We start from the raw sequence: 12,361 nt of genomic DNA on the forward strand, positions 1-12,361 counted from the left end.
ATTTGTGCGAACTTTCAACTCGTGGTGGCATCAGTCAACAACGCCTCATCCCGCGCTTTCTCTGAAAAGGACATTACTTCTCTCTGCATATGCTCCAACCCTTCAGAAGCCTGTATGCTGCTAAAATGCAAAGAATGCCCTGGAGTGAGGAGTCTAAGTGCACGTACACTATGTCTTCGTTGTCAGGAGGACATTCAACTGGCGATTTGGGAGTCGGGAAACTTAATAAAGAAGACGCTTACTGTGGCCGGGTTCCTCAAGCTGACAAGAGATTGCGTGGAAAAGTACATTACTCATGAATACATTACGAATATTCAAAGAAAAGCAATACGAGATGTTAAGGCGAATGTAACACAAAGGTCATTTGTGTTACACTTTCACTTTGCAGAAAATTGGAGCATTGTTCTTCCAAACGAAGTGCAAGGCTACTACTGGCGTAAACAGCAAATCAGCATTTTCACATGTGTTGCCACAACCGCCAACGGAGCAGGAAGCTTTGCCACAGTTAGTGATGATCTTCGACACGATTCTGCACATGCCCTTCTGGCGCTAAGAACCATCATTATGATCCTTGAAGAGGAAGAACCCATCTTCAAAACGATAATATATGTGTCGGATGGCGCCCTGATGCACTTCAAAAACAGATTTCAGTTGTATGAAATGGGGAAAAATCGCGTCCTGTGGCGGTGGTTGTTCTCTGCAAGTGGCCACGGAAAGAACGCCTGTGACGGCATTGGTGGCCTTTTAAGGCACCATGCCACATTACACAACATCAGAGAAACTGCCAATTCTGCAATCCTAACTTCTCGCGACTTTGTGTCTGTCCTAAAAGCGAAGCAAGTCAAAACGCGCATTATTGACTTGCCCACCGAAGAACTTACGAAGTTCAGAGAAGAGATGAAGGAAAACTGGAGCGGCATTCGCCAAGCGCCTGGACTGCGTTCGTGTCATGTTTGGTATAAGCAATCACCTGAAGCCTCCATCGGAAACAGGGTGCACGTAGCTAGGACTGCAGAAGAAATTAATTTTTAAACTAGAATCATTACTTCGGTTTTGACGAGTGCCCAATGTATAAGGTTGCATTGTGCTGTGCCTCGAGCATTCAGCTGCCTAACACTAAGTAAATATATCTTATGTCACTGAAGCCAATTTAGTTTTCACGTTTCCATGTTTATTAGCTATGCAAGGAACAACTGATTTAATTACATTATGAAAAATGTGTGACCATAATAAACAGTTCGTATTGTTAAAAGATTCTAATTTAGCTTGACCATAATGTTGTTCTTCAGTAGTATTTCATAACACAGCAAACTTGGTTACAATAGCTCTGCTATATTGTAAAAAAGAACGTGCCAGAATGTCCAGCTCCTTCCCCCAAGAAAATACTTTGTGACTACTCGAACAATCCTCCTCACCGTCAACAAATTCATTTGCGCCTATTTCTCTCTATTTGTTTCCCCTTTCTCTCCCTCCCCCAGCCTCCCCGAGTCTTGTGACTGCCAAAGTGAGATAACATTACGCGCAAGCATACCTTTTTCCCGTTTTTCAGATATGCAACAACATCAACAACTCCGTACGGTCCCGAACTTCATATCCGTATATCACACGTCCATACTGCTCCGCAAAGTATCGCACTCTTCCACACTTGGAATGGACGTCGCTCAGTTGCATTTTTCTTTTGCTTGCTCGTATGCAGGAACGCAGGCACAAGTTCAGGCTCTTCGGAAAAACTCTTAATTTTCCGTGAACGTATTTCCCTGCTGTGACCATGTTTTCGGAGCTTCGGGTAAACATAGTTCTTTTTCACAGTTTAATCCGTAATGTCAACAGATACCAAAGTCATTACTTATAAATCAGGTGTGATGTTGTCCTTTACGTGGTGTCAAAACTAATTGATAAGCGTAAAATCACAAATGCAATATTTTTCGGGTGTAGTTAAAGTCACAAAGGCGTACGTGATTTTTTTGTACAAAAGTCGAGTTCCCAATATTAATTTTGTTTTAAATATTTGTTGGCTATATTTAGATTGCTAGAAAACAATGTACACGTTTTCTTCCCACTACGTTATGCTCGACTGTATCAAACACGGCGCTGATGAAAATTCCCCCCAAAATTCGCCGTTGGCGGCTGCTGTTTCACAGCATATTCAGACGCTCGGCATTGCTAAACTACTGCTTTACACCTATCAAAATATATTCCTGATAAAAGAAGGAGATCAGGAGAGTAAAATAAGAGAAAATGAAAAATATTAAAAATGGCCTTTTTTTTTTTAATGGCGCGCTGAATTTGACCAAATTTTGAAAACTTCATAGTTTTAAAAATCTATTTCTCGGTATACAAAAATTATAGACAAATGAAACATTCATTTTTGAAAAGGCAATGAAACGCTCTGTCAGAGAAAAAATATTGAATGTCATACATTAAAAGTTTCACCTAAAAATTAATTCTGAATCTTCGTGCATAATCGTCAGAGGTGGCAAGTTTGGCTATCTTTAAAAAATTTTCAATTATTAGTAGAAAATATAATTCTAGAGGAAATAACACTCAGTAATACGTAGATTACCATAAAATATTATAAAGGCTGTGCTTTCAATAGTATAGAATCGAACGAGCTTCAAACATGCTGCACGCGACAGCGGTCAAAACTACATATTTCTTCCCCGCACTTTTGAGAATTTATTTCTCGAATACTAAAACTTTCCGACGATTAAAGTAAAAAGCGTTGTTCTAGGTAAAATATGCGGCACAACATATAAAAATATAAAGGAAAACAAAAAATACGATTCCCACCCACTGCCTGAATCTGAATGAAACCGGCCATATATATATATATATATATATATATATATATATATATATCAGGGTGTCGAACCGGAACCGAATTGAACCGAAAACCGGAACCGAACCGGTATTTTTTCCGGAACTGAACCTGAACCAGAACCGTTTAACTGTTATCGCGATGAACCCGAACTGGAACTGAACCGAAAAAAAAATAACGGTTACCAGCTCATGTCAAAACGGTTCGGCCACGCGCTGTTGACAATGAATGTGCTATCAATGCCATTTGTTTTTTAAGTGCCGTCAACTGACACACACCCTCGCTTACATATTTTTCTTCTCCACTCAGTCTCTGGAATATAAACGCTGCATCCATGAATCTTGACAAACGCTGCATCCATGAATCTTGACATAGGAACCAGTATTGCGCTGGTCGCGGCTTGCACGGAAAAAAAAAAAAATTGGAAGGCTGTGCAAAAAAAAAAAAAAAAATCGCGTCACGGGATTTTATTTTTCTACAATCTCGTAAATCCTAAATGCTGCTGTGTGCTCATTTCATAACACGTTTCTAGAACGCGCGAGTTCTTGAAGCTTGCTTCCATCGGAATGAGAAAAGAAAAGGCTGTGGAGTTTGATAATAATGCATCCGGTTTCGTATGGGCACTTATAGCTAACATATTTGTGAGACAGCGAACTCTTCTATTTTAATATTTATCCTATTACGTCCTTCTGGCGTTGCGCTCGTTGAAGTGTTTTTCATATTCCGTATCTTGCTTAATGAAAACTTCTTTAAGGGTCTAATTTGAGTTACCGAAGGCTAGTTCAAATAAAGAAAGCTGTATTTTCTTCCCACTGTTCCTTCAATTACTTACACGCCGAGGTGGCGGGATAGTTAGCGAGTTCTACTTGTAAGTGGGTTTGTAAGGAGGTCGCGGATTTTACAGCTACTGCGTCGGACCCAATTAGATGAAGTCCGAATGCGTAAACGTCGGTGAGGTAACCTTTGAGTGCACATAAAGAAACCATTCCTGGTAGAAATCCCCGAGCCTTACACTACGATGTATCCCGTTTCGTATGTGCTGATTTCAGATGTTTTATTTGTAATTTATTTTGATGTTGCAATTTGTCATTTATAATTTCCGAACCGGTTCGCGAACCGGTTCAGCGCCCCGAACCGGTTCGCGAACCGGTTCGCGGATCGAATTAGTCGAACCGGAACAAAATAAATTTACCTGAACCTGAACCGTAACCGAAACCGTATTTTTTTCGGTTCGACACACTGATATATATATATATATATATATATATAGAGAGAGAGAGAGAGAAAGGGTGTTTCAAAGAACGTAGGCCAAATCGCTCGTGCAAAAACTACTTATCACAACGAAAAAAGGCTTATGGCATTTTGGACCTGGGCCAGGGGGCCCATTTAAGAAAATTATTAAAGTCCGGGATAATTACCTTGTTAATTATTTTTGCCTAAGTAACTTTTTTACTATTGTGTTTTAGGGCATGGTTTAAATTAGAAAATTGCTCAGCATCATCGAAAACCACTAAACCAACACATTGCAGAACGATAGAAAGCACGCAAAGCATTTTACGGCTTTCTGAAAAATCGCACAAATTCGACGGGTGTTTTAATTTCGGTTTGTTATCGGAGCGCATCACCGCCCCTACGGCACCGCGCCCCGCGAAGAGATAGTGCAGCCAACCTCTGCTGCGCTGTCATCGCGCGACGCAGCAGAGTCTGGTTGCACTATCTCTCCACGGGGCGCGGTGCTGCCGGGCCCGAGATGCGCTCCGATAAAGGTGTATCCACACGACGGACCAAATTGCTGTTTTGGTCCGCGGGCCGCGCATCACGTGAAATTACGTCACCGGTTTGCGAGGTCCGCCGGCGGTCCGCGGCACGCCCTTGTGAGAAATGCCAAGCGACTTTTCTCGCCCTGACCTTGGCGGCGGACCATGGCGTTTTTAGTATAATTGAAGAGATAAGTCTGGCAACAAGCTGACTTTTGTTGTTTGAATTGGAACCCAAATCCAAAGTCGTGTCCTTTTGGCGCCAACTGTTGAAGACGAAGAAGACGAACCTTTTGTTGTACGACGACGATGCAACTTCTTACTTCATCGCGCTCGTGGAGCAAATTTCCGCTCTGTGGGACAATAAATGCATGCCCTTTTCGGTTCACTTAAGTCCTCCTCGTCCTCAACAGTCAACGCCAGGGCCAGTATTTAAGTCTTTGTATTTTCCAATAAACCTTCATTTGCGAGTGCGCCACGTGTCGTCGTTACCTACTCCTTTTGTCCCTGTCTTTCGGCGCTTCCTTCCAGTTAGTAACGCCAGGGCCACCGCGGCCAAACGTCTCTTTCGTTCAACCTACATCTTGGCTCCATACAAATAGCCTCAAAGCAGCTCGCTGCATGCGTTTGGGGGAGCTGTGAGGTCGAGGGTTAGACCGGCCCGTTCACCCTGTCGTCTGCTCTTTTGGTCCGCCGTGTGGATGCTCATTGCAGCCGGGCGGCCCGCGGGCCGCGCATCACGTGATCAATCGGTCCGCGGCCCGGTCCGTCGTGTGGATACACCTTAACAAACCGAAACTTAAAAACCCGTCGAATTTGTGCGGTTTTTCAGAAAGCCGTAAAATGCTTCGTGTGCCTTCTATCGTTCTGCAATTTGTTGGTTTAGTAGTTTTCGATGATGCTGAGCAATTTCCTAACTCAAACCATGTCCTAAAACACAATAGTAAAAAGTTAATTAGGCAAAAATATTTAACAAGCTAATTATCCCGGACTTTAATAATTTTCTTAAATGGGCCCCTGGCCCAGGACCACAACGCCACAAGCCTTTTTTCGTTGCGATGAGTAATTTTCGCAGGAGCGATTTCGCCTGCGTTCTCTGAAACACCCTGTATATATACATATGTATATAAGGTGGGGCTACGGAACTGTGACTGAAATGTGTCAGCTAAGGCGAATATTTAAATTAAATAATGTAGCGAATCTTCATTCAGAAACATCACAAAATCATGTCTGCCTCGGTGTACCAGCCAAAAAAAAATGCTTGTGTTAAAAGTGAATTAGTAAAGTTTAGGTAATAGATCGCTGATCACGTCACACATTTCCTGACGCCCGCCATGGCCGATAACGTTGTTTGGAAAATAAATTAATTACTACAAATCTTTTATTGTTATTATTTTCAGTGTAAATAATAACACCCTATATACGCAGATTGAACAGGTCTCTGGCAATCGCCTTTTCCGCACAGCTAGAACATGGCCTCTTACATAAGCAAACTTGGCCAACATAATCAAATCACAATTAATTTTTTTCTGATTTTTTGTTTCAGGTTGCAGTCTTGGTTCTTGGTCTGGCATGGGTGGCACTTGCCAACAGAGCTCATATTGATTTCCTACTCGGCCGTTTCATGGGTATACTGCCTCCAAAAACTTTTAAAAGAGCACACTTTGGCAAGAACTTTTACGGTGGACCAAAGTTCTTCGGCGGTCCCAAGTTCTATGGAGGTCACAAGCTCTATGGAGGTCCCAAGTTCTATGGAGGTCCCAAGTTCTATGGAGGTCACAAGCTCTATGGAGGTCCCAAGTTCTATGGAGGTCCCAAGTTCTATGGAGGTCCCAAGTTCTATGGAGGTCAGAAGCTCTATGGAGGTCCCAAGTTCTATGGAGGTCCCAAGTTCTACAGCGGCCACAAGTTCGCCGGTGGTCCCAAATTCCTCAAGACACACAAGTTATTTGGTGCTCCCCTGCATCCTCATGGCTACCACGGTGGAGGCTATCACGGTGGAGGCCACTATGGCGGAGGCCACCACAGTGGAGGTTATCACAGCAGCTATTACGAAGTAGGATACTATGGTGCAGAGGGAGGGTACGGAGGGTGGGATTGGTGAAGCATACACTCAGCGTATCAACCTGATTAAGTCACAGAATGGTCTCATATGAAACTGGCCAAGAGTCTGTCCCTGGTAATGTGATCAAAACAACAATCCATATTCGAAGAACTGCCCACGTGAGTGTCCATGCGTGACTGCATCTGGCAGAGTCGTACAGGTGTGTGCACCAACCATAATTGATATGTTGTGCAAATGATGATCGCAAATATCACACTACCAAGGCGGTTCTTTTTAAGAATGAATACTAGTCGGTTACTTTATTCCAGTGTTGGCGGTAACGCGTTACATTGTCTGTAACATAGGAACGTACTCATTACTTTTCCAAACAGCAACCAATAATGTACTATAAAAACTTCAATTTGTTTTGTGTTTTTAGGCAACAAGTCAAATGAATTCTTCCACTCATATTACATACCTTCAAAACTGTTTCTTGAATAATGGCGCTTTGCATACCACTAACGATAGAACAGTAAAACGCTTTAATTAATAAGTAAAAGGTAATGCAAAAGTAATGTTACTTTTTACTGGTAACAGTAACACGTTACATTTTATTTGCAAGTAATTCATTCATTTGTTTATTTTTGTGCTCATGAACAGCTTTCGCCTTTGGCAAAAGGAAGAATAATTCTACGAAGTGACAGGAGAAAACTTGAACGCTACAAAAGATGGGTTAAAAATTATAGATTTGTATGATAAAACTTGAACGCTGCAAAAGATGGGTTAAAAACGTTAATGCAGGATGCATCGAAAGTATTACACAAGGTCTGAACGCGTGTCATGGGGCAGGTTTGAAAGAATTGATTAACATAAAATGGAAGAGAAATTCGCAGAAATCTTCTCGGAACATGAATCACTGAAGTTAGGTCAGGGCAATCAATGACTCCGTGAAGGCATCTGAACAAAAATATGAGATCTCTGTCGAGTCGTCTGGCACTCAAAGTAGAACAATTGTATCGTTCTAAAAGTCGTTTATATTCAAAGTAAACAGTTCGACCAACAGAGCGGCCGTAAAAATTTGAAAGACTTTTTGGACATTTTCAATCGACTCATGGTGCCTACGCTCAATAGAATTCCACACAACTGAGGAAAACCCTATCTTAGACCTAATTAATGAAAAGTATAACTACATAATACAGGCCGACATGGAAAACTCACGTGTAATTCTGGATATGACACCTAACGTACGGAAAGAGGCGTTGACGATGTTATTGACATGCGTATTAAATGACAGAGAATAGTCTATATAAACTCCAAGATCGCGAGTGCGACCTACCCTTTGCAATGGGGCACTGCCGAGTTGGTGACAAAAATGAAAAAGCCTTCGCTTCCTAGCAAATGACATAACAACAGTCTTAGTAAAATTAATTGCCAGCCTGTTGAGACTACACCAATTACTCACTGATTTGACATCATCCATTAGTTTTATGAGTAATACATTTTGTTACTTTTGTCGGTAATGCCTACAACACTGCTTTAATTAAAGTTTGTGCTGGTAACACCAAGATATGTATTGATACTTGGTTGAATGTTTTTACATTGCAACTGCATGAGTAAATTCGATTTTCACCACTTAAAATCCCGTTAGTTGTACTCACAAACCGTTTTAGTCGTTTCTCAAGAGACAACAATGCCACATAAAGAAAATTAAAAAAAAAAATATGCACCATGCAAAACAACGAGGACAATTGGAAAGAATTGACAGGACAAGCACTTGCCTTCACCCTCATCGCTTTGCACACTGTGTACTGTTATTTTCTTCATATGGCACATTGTCTTTTGGAAATCCACTAAAGCCATATAGCTTCTTATACTGCATTCTCGATTGCCCTGGTCCTTTTGTGCATTGTGAACCAAATTTTCCGGTCTACAAATCTCACAATATAGAGAGATCAGCTTGAAGATTAAACACACGCAGAGAGGGAACGAACATACACACCACTGACTATCAACTGCTACTTTAATAGTTCTTTGTTTTCCCTTTCGTTCTCTCTCTTTATGTTTCTTCGTTCCCTCTCTTTGCGTGTGTCTGATGTTCAAGCTAATCTCCCTGTATTATGTACCTACTACATCGTGAGCGAAATGGATCGAACGCATTTTAAACTGACCGCATAAATCGGTTTCTTAACTTATCGCGCCGGGATTTACTACAGAGGTGTTCGAAGCTGGTGCATTTATCATTCATTAATTCCGAGTATGATAACCTGAAACCTCCAGATTCAAAAGAAAGAAAATAAAAACTGGTTTTGTCTATGGAAAAGTGATCGCTAAGCCTTTTTTCTCGAAATCATCCGAAAATAATTGTGGGCTATTTTGGCGTTTGCTACAATTGACAAATTTAGGAAATGGAAAGAAAATATATTTGGTTTACCTATTCTTTACTTCATTTCGCCCAAGTAAACGCCAAAGCAACACATTTTTTTTACATGCAAAGTAAAGGAAAACGTAGTTTTTGATTTTTCTTGATTTACTCAAGTGAGCCAATCTGTCTACAATTTTAGCAAAAGCTTCTACCAACTTCAGGCACCTCTGTAGTAAATCCCAGCGAGATAAGTTAAGAAACCAATTTATGCGGTCAGTTTAAAATGCGTAAACCTATTTCGCCCACGTATAAGTCGCACTTCTTGTAGTCGGCATGGCGAAAGTGTATATGTGTAGAGTGATTACTATATTATGTTCAAGCGGGAGCTACTTTCAGTAATCTTACCAACGAATCCAACACGCAATATAACACTTTTTGCAAATTTGTCCATCATAAAAGAAAACAATGCATAAAAATCACACCAACAGACTTTGAAAAAAAAAAAAAACAAGAAGAATACAAGGCTGATACACTGAGAAATATGATACTTGTAAGTATGAACCAACTCGAATGCATCGTTAGTTTGATTCTTATAAAGTTAACAAAGATGAACTCGTTTCATCTTGCCACCCTGACCTCTGCCTCCCTCAGAGGAAAACCAAGCACCAGGCATGTGTGGATATTGGGTTCTGAGCTCGAAGCGAATAGTGATTTTGGCCGTATATTTTCAAATCGAACAGCTTCTTTAAGCTTTTCACTACTGCACCATACCTAAATAAAAATTTATCTGAACTCATAAAAGTCGTTCTCAATCTTCCACTTGCCTAAATCTAAGCTCATTTTAACTTAGTTATATTTATGGGCTGTGACCTCAGAAAGTCCATTGCCTACATGGCAGCGGCAAGCAAATTATGCATTTGACATAAAATTAGACATAGAGATGCCCAGCTCTACTCAATTGACGGGACCGAAATCCTAGACCTCAGCGAAAAAAAGAGGGAATAATCTCAAACGCAAGTTTTTGTGAAAAAAAAGTTGCATAAAACAAGCTTTTTTTTTTTTTTTTTTTGCTTTTTATAGCACTTTTGGCATCGGTGTTGTTCTTGGAGCTTCGTGACTACGCATTTTTGACGTTCTTGCACTACAATATGCGTGAAAGTTTCTAAAAGAACGGGGTCTTGCAAAAAGCACAGCCCCCCCCCCCCCCTTTATATTGTGTCATGGCGTCAGAATAAACAAACATGGACGCGTTTATGGAAGAGAGCAGACACTGGTCTAGACGCAAATATCTATTCTTGTAATGCAATTATATGCAAAGGTGCAAGCGAGCTGGGAAAGAATGATGAAAATAATCCCTGGAGAAGGGGAACAAGAGGGACAAAGGACAAACACAAATCTCCAAACAGTTAGCTGTGTTTGGAGATTTGTGTTGGTCTTTTGTCCCTCTTGTTCCCCTTCTCCGGGGATTATTTACATCACGCAAATATCCTTCGTTAGAGGGCCATTGACAAACTGCACTGGGGAGGAAGAAGAAACATGGAGGAGAAAGATACCAAAAATCACGTAACTGTGCAACTTTTTTTTTTTTCAACGTATTTGCAGCTTTTTAGAAGCCACAAAAAATGGGTATCACATTTTTTGTATATTTCTAGCATTGAGTGTGTGCCTTCGATGACCCAAAACTTTGATCATCTTTGGTGGTCGTGCCTAAACCATAGTAAACGGCACGTGACCACGGAGAAGAAAGGGCGCGACTCAAACCGACCAGTTCTCGATCGGCGGTTTTCGGGCGGAAAGAAAACGAATTTCGAGTCGCAAATTGTGTTATGGGTAGTTGGGCTCTCATATCTCATTTAGAAATAAAAACCTTGGCGAGCATAAATAGCTGTCAGTGTCCGTTTAAGCTAAAAGAAAGTGTGTATATATATATATATATATATATATATATATATATATATATATATATATATATATATATATATATATATATATATATATATATATATATATATATATATATATATATATATATAGGGTGTTTCAGAGAACTGAGGCCAAATCGCTCCTGCGAAAACTACTTATCGCAACGAAAAAAGACTTGTCGTTTTGGTCCTGGGCCAGGGGCCCATTTAGGAAAATTATCAAAGTCCTGGATAATTATTTATATCAATTATTTTTGTGTTAATTAACTTTTTTAATATTGTGTTTAAGGGCATGGCTTCAATTACAAAATTGCTCAGCATCATCAAAAAACGCTAAATCAACAAATTGCGGAACGATAGAAGGCACGCGCATCATTTTACGACTTTCTGAAAAACCGCACAAATTCGCCGGGTTTTTAAGTTTCGGTTTACTAGCGGAGCGCATCTCGGCCCCGACGGCACCGCACCCCGTGGAGAGATAGTGCAACCAGCCTCTGCTGCGTCGTGGAGATAGTGCAACCAACCTCTGCTGCGCCGTCATCGCGCGGCGCAGCAGAGGCTGGTTGCACTATCTCTCCACGGGGTGCGGTGCCGCCGGGGCTGAGATGCGCTCCGATAGTAAACCAAAACTTAAAAACCCGGCGAATTTGTATATGTATGTACGTCTGTATTTCGCGAGATCTCTCCGCATGCAGACGACGCGCCACCTTTCAGTGCCTCTCTTTTTTTTTTTTTTTTTCCTAGCAGTTTAAAACGATTTTAAAAGGGTAAAAAACAAAATGGCGTGTAGTAGCTCTGGGTGAGCGACGTGAGGGCAGTCTCAAATATGCTGCAAAAAGATAATCGGCACAGAAGAAGAAAAAAAAAAAATAAAAAGCTCGTCCGAGACGTTTTTGATTTTCCCGTCGTACGCACCCCTCTTAACACCCTCAGCACAGCCGCCGTGTACAGCCATGTTGAAAGTATGCAGAAAAAGCTACGAGACGGCCGATGTTTCGTCATTAACACTTCCGGTATGATTTTTATTTTTCGAAGTCAGCATTGTAGTGTCTTTGCAGTCGTCGTAAAAAAAAAACAAAAAAAACGTGATTAATTAAGGACAATTATTAAACATTCAACTTGCAACCTCACAACGTCTTTAAGAATGTCTGTCAATTACGTCAAAAAGAAAAAAAGAGCTTAAATTAGGGAAGGAGGACACAAGCTTGGGCAAGCGCCAAACTTTTTTTTTTTTTTTTATCACGATTTATTCTTTTGGTGTTTCATCACGCGCTTCTCAAACGTTAAAACAAGAAATTGATTTTGGGGTTGTTAGTGGCTTTTTAAATCTAAAATTTGAGAACATGAAACAAGACAACGAATGATGAACATAGGCTGTCAGGACATCTCCGCCTAACATATACTCTTGCATAATAGCCAGTTTAATTCGGAAACTTTACTGTAGTGTACATATCAACA

This window comes from Ixodes scapularis, unplaced genomic scaffold (assembly GCF_016920785.2).
Source record: "Ixodes scapularis isolate PalLabHiFi unplaced genomic scaffold, ASM1692078v2 PGA_scaffold3__209_contigs__length_174095766, whole genome shotgun sequence".
NCBI lineage: Eukaryota > Metazoa > Arthropoda > Arachnida > Ixodida > Ixodidae > Ixodes > Ixodes scapularis.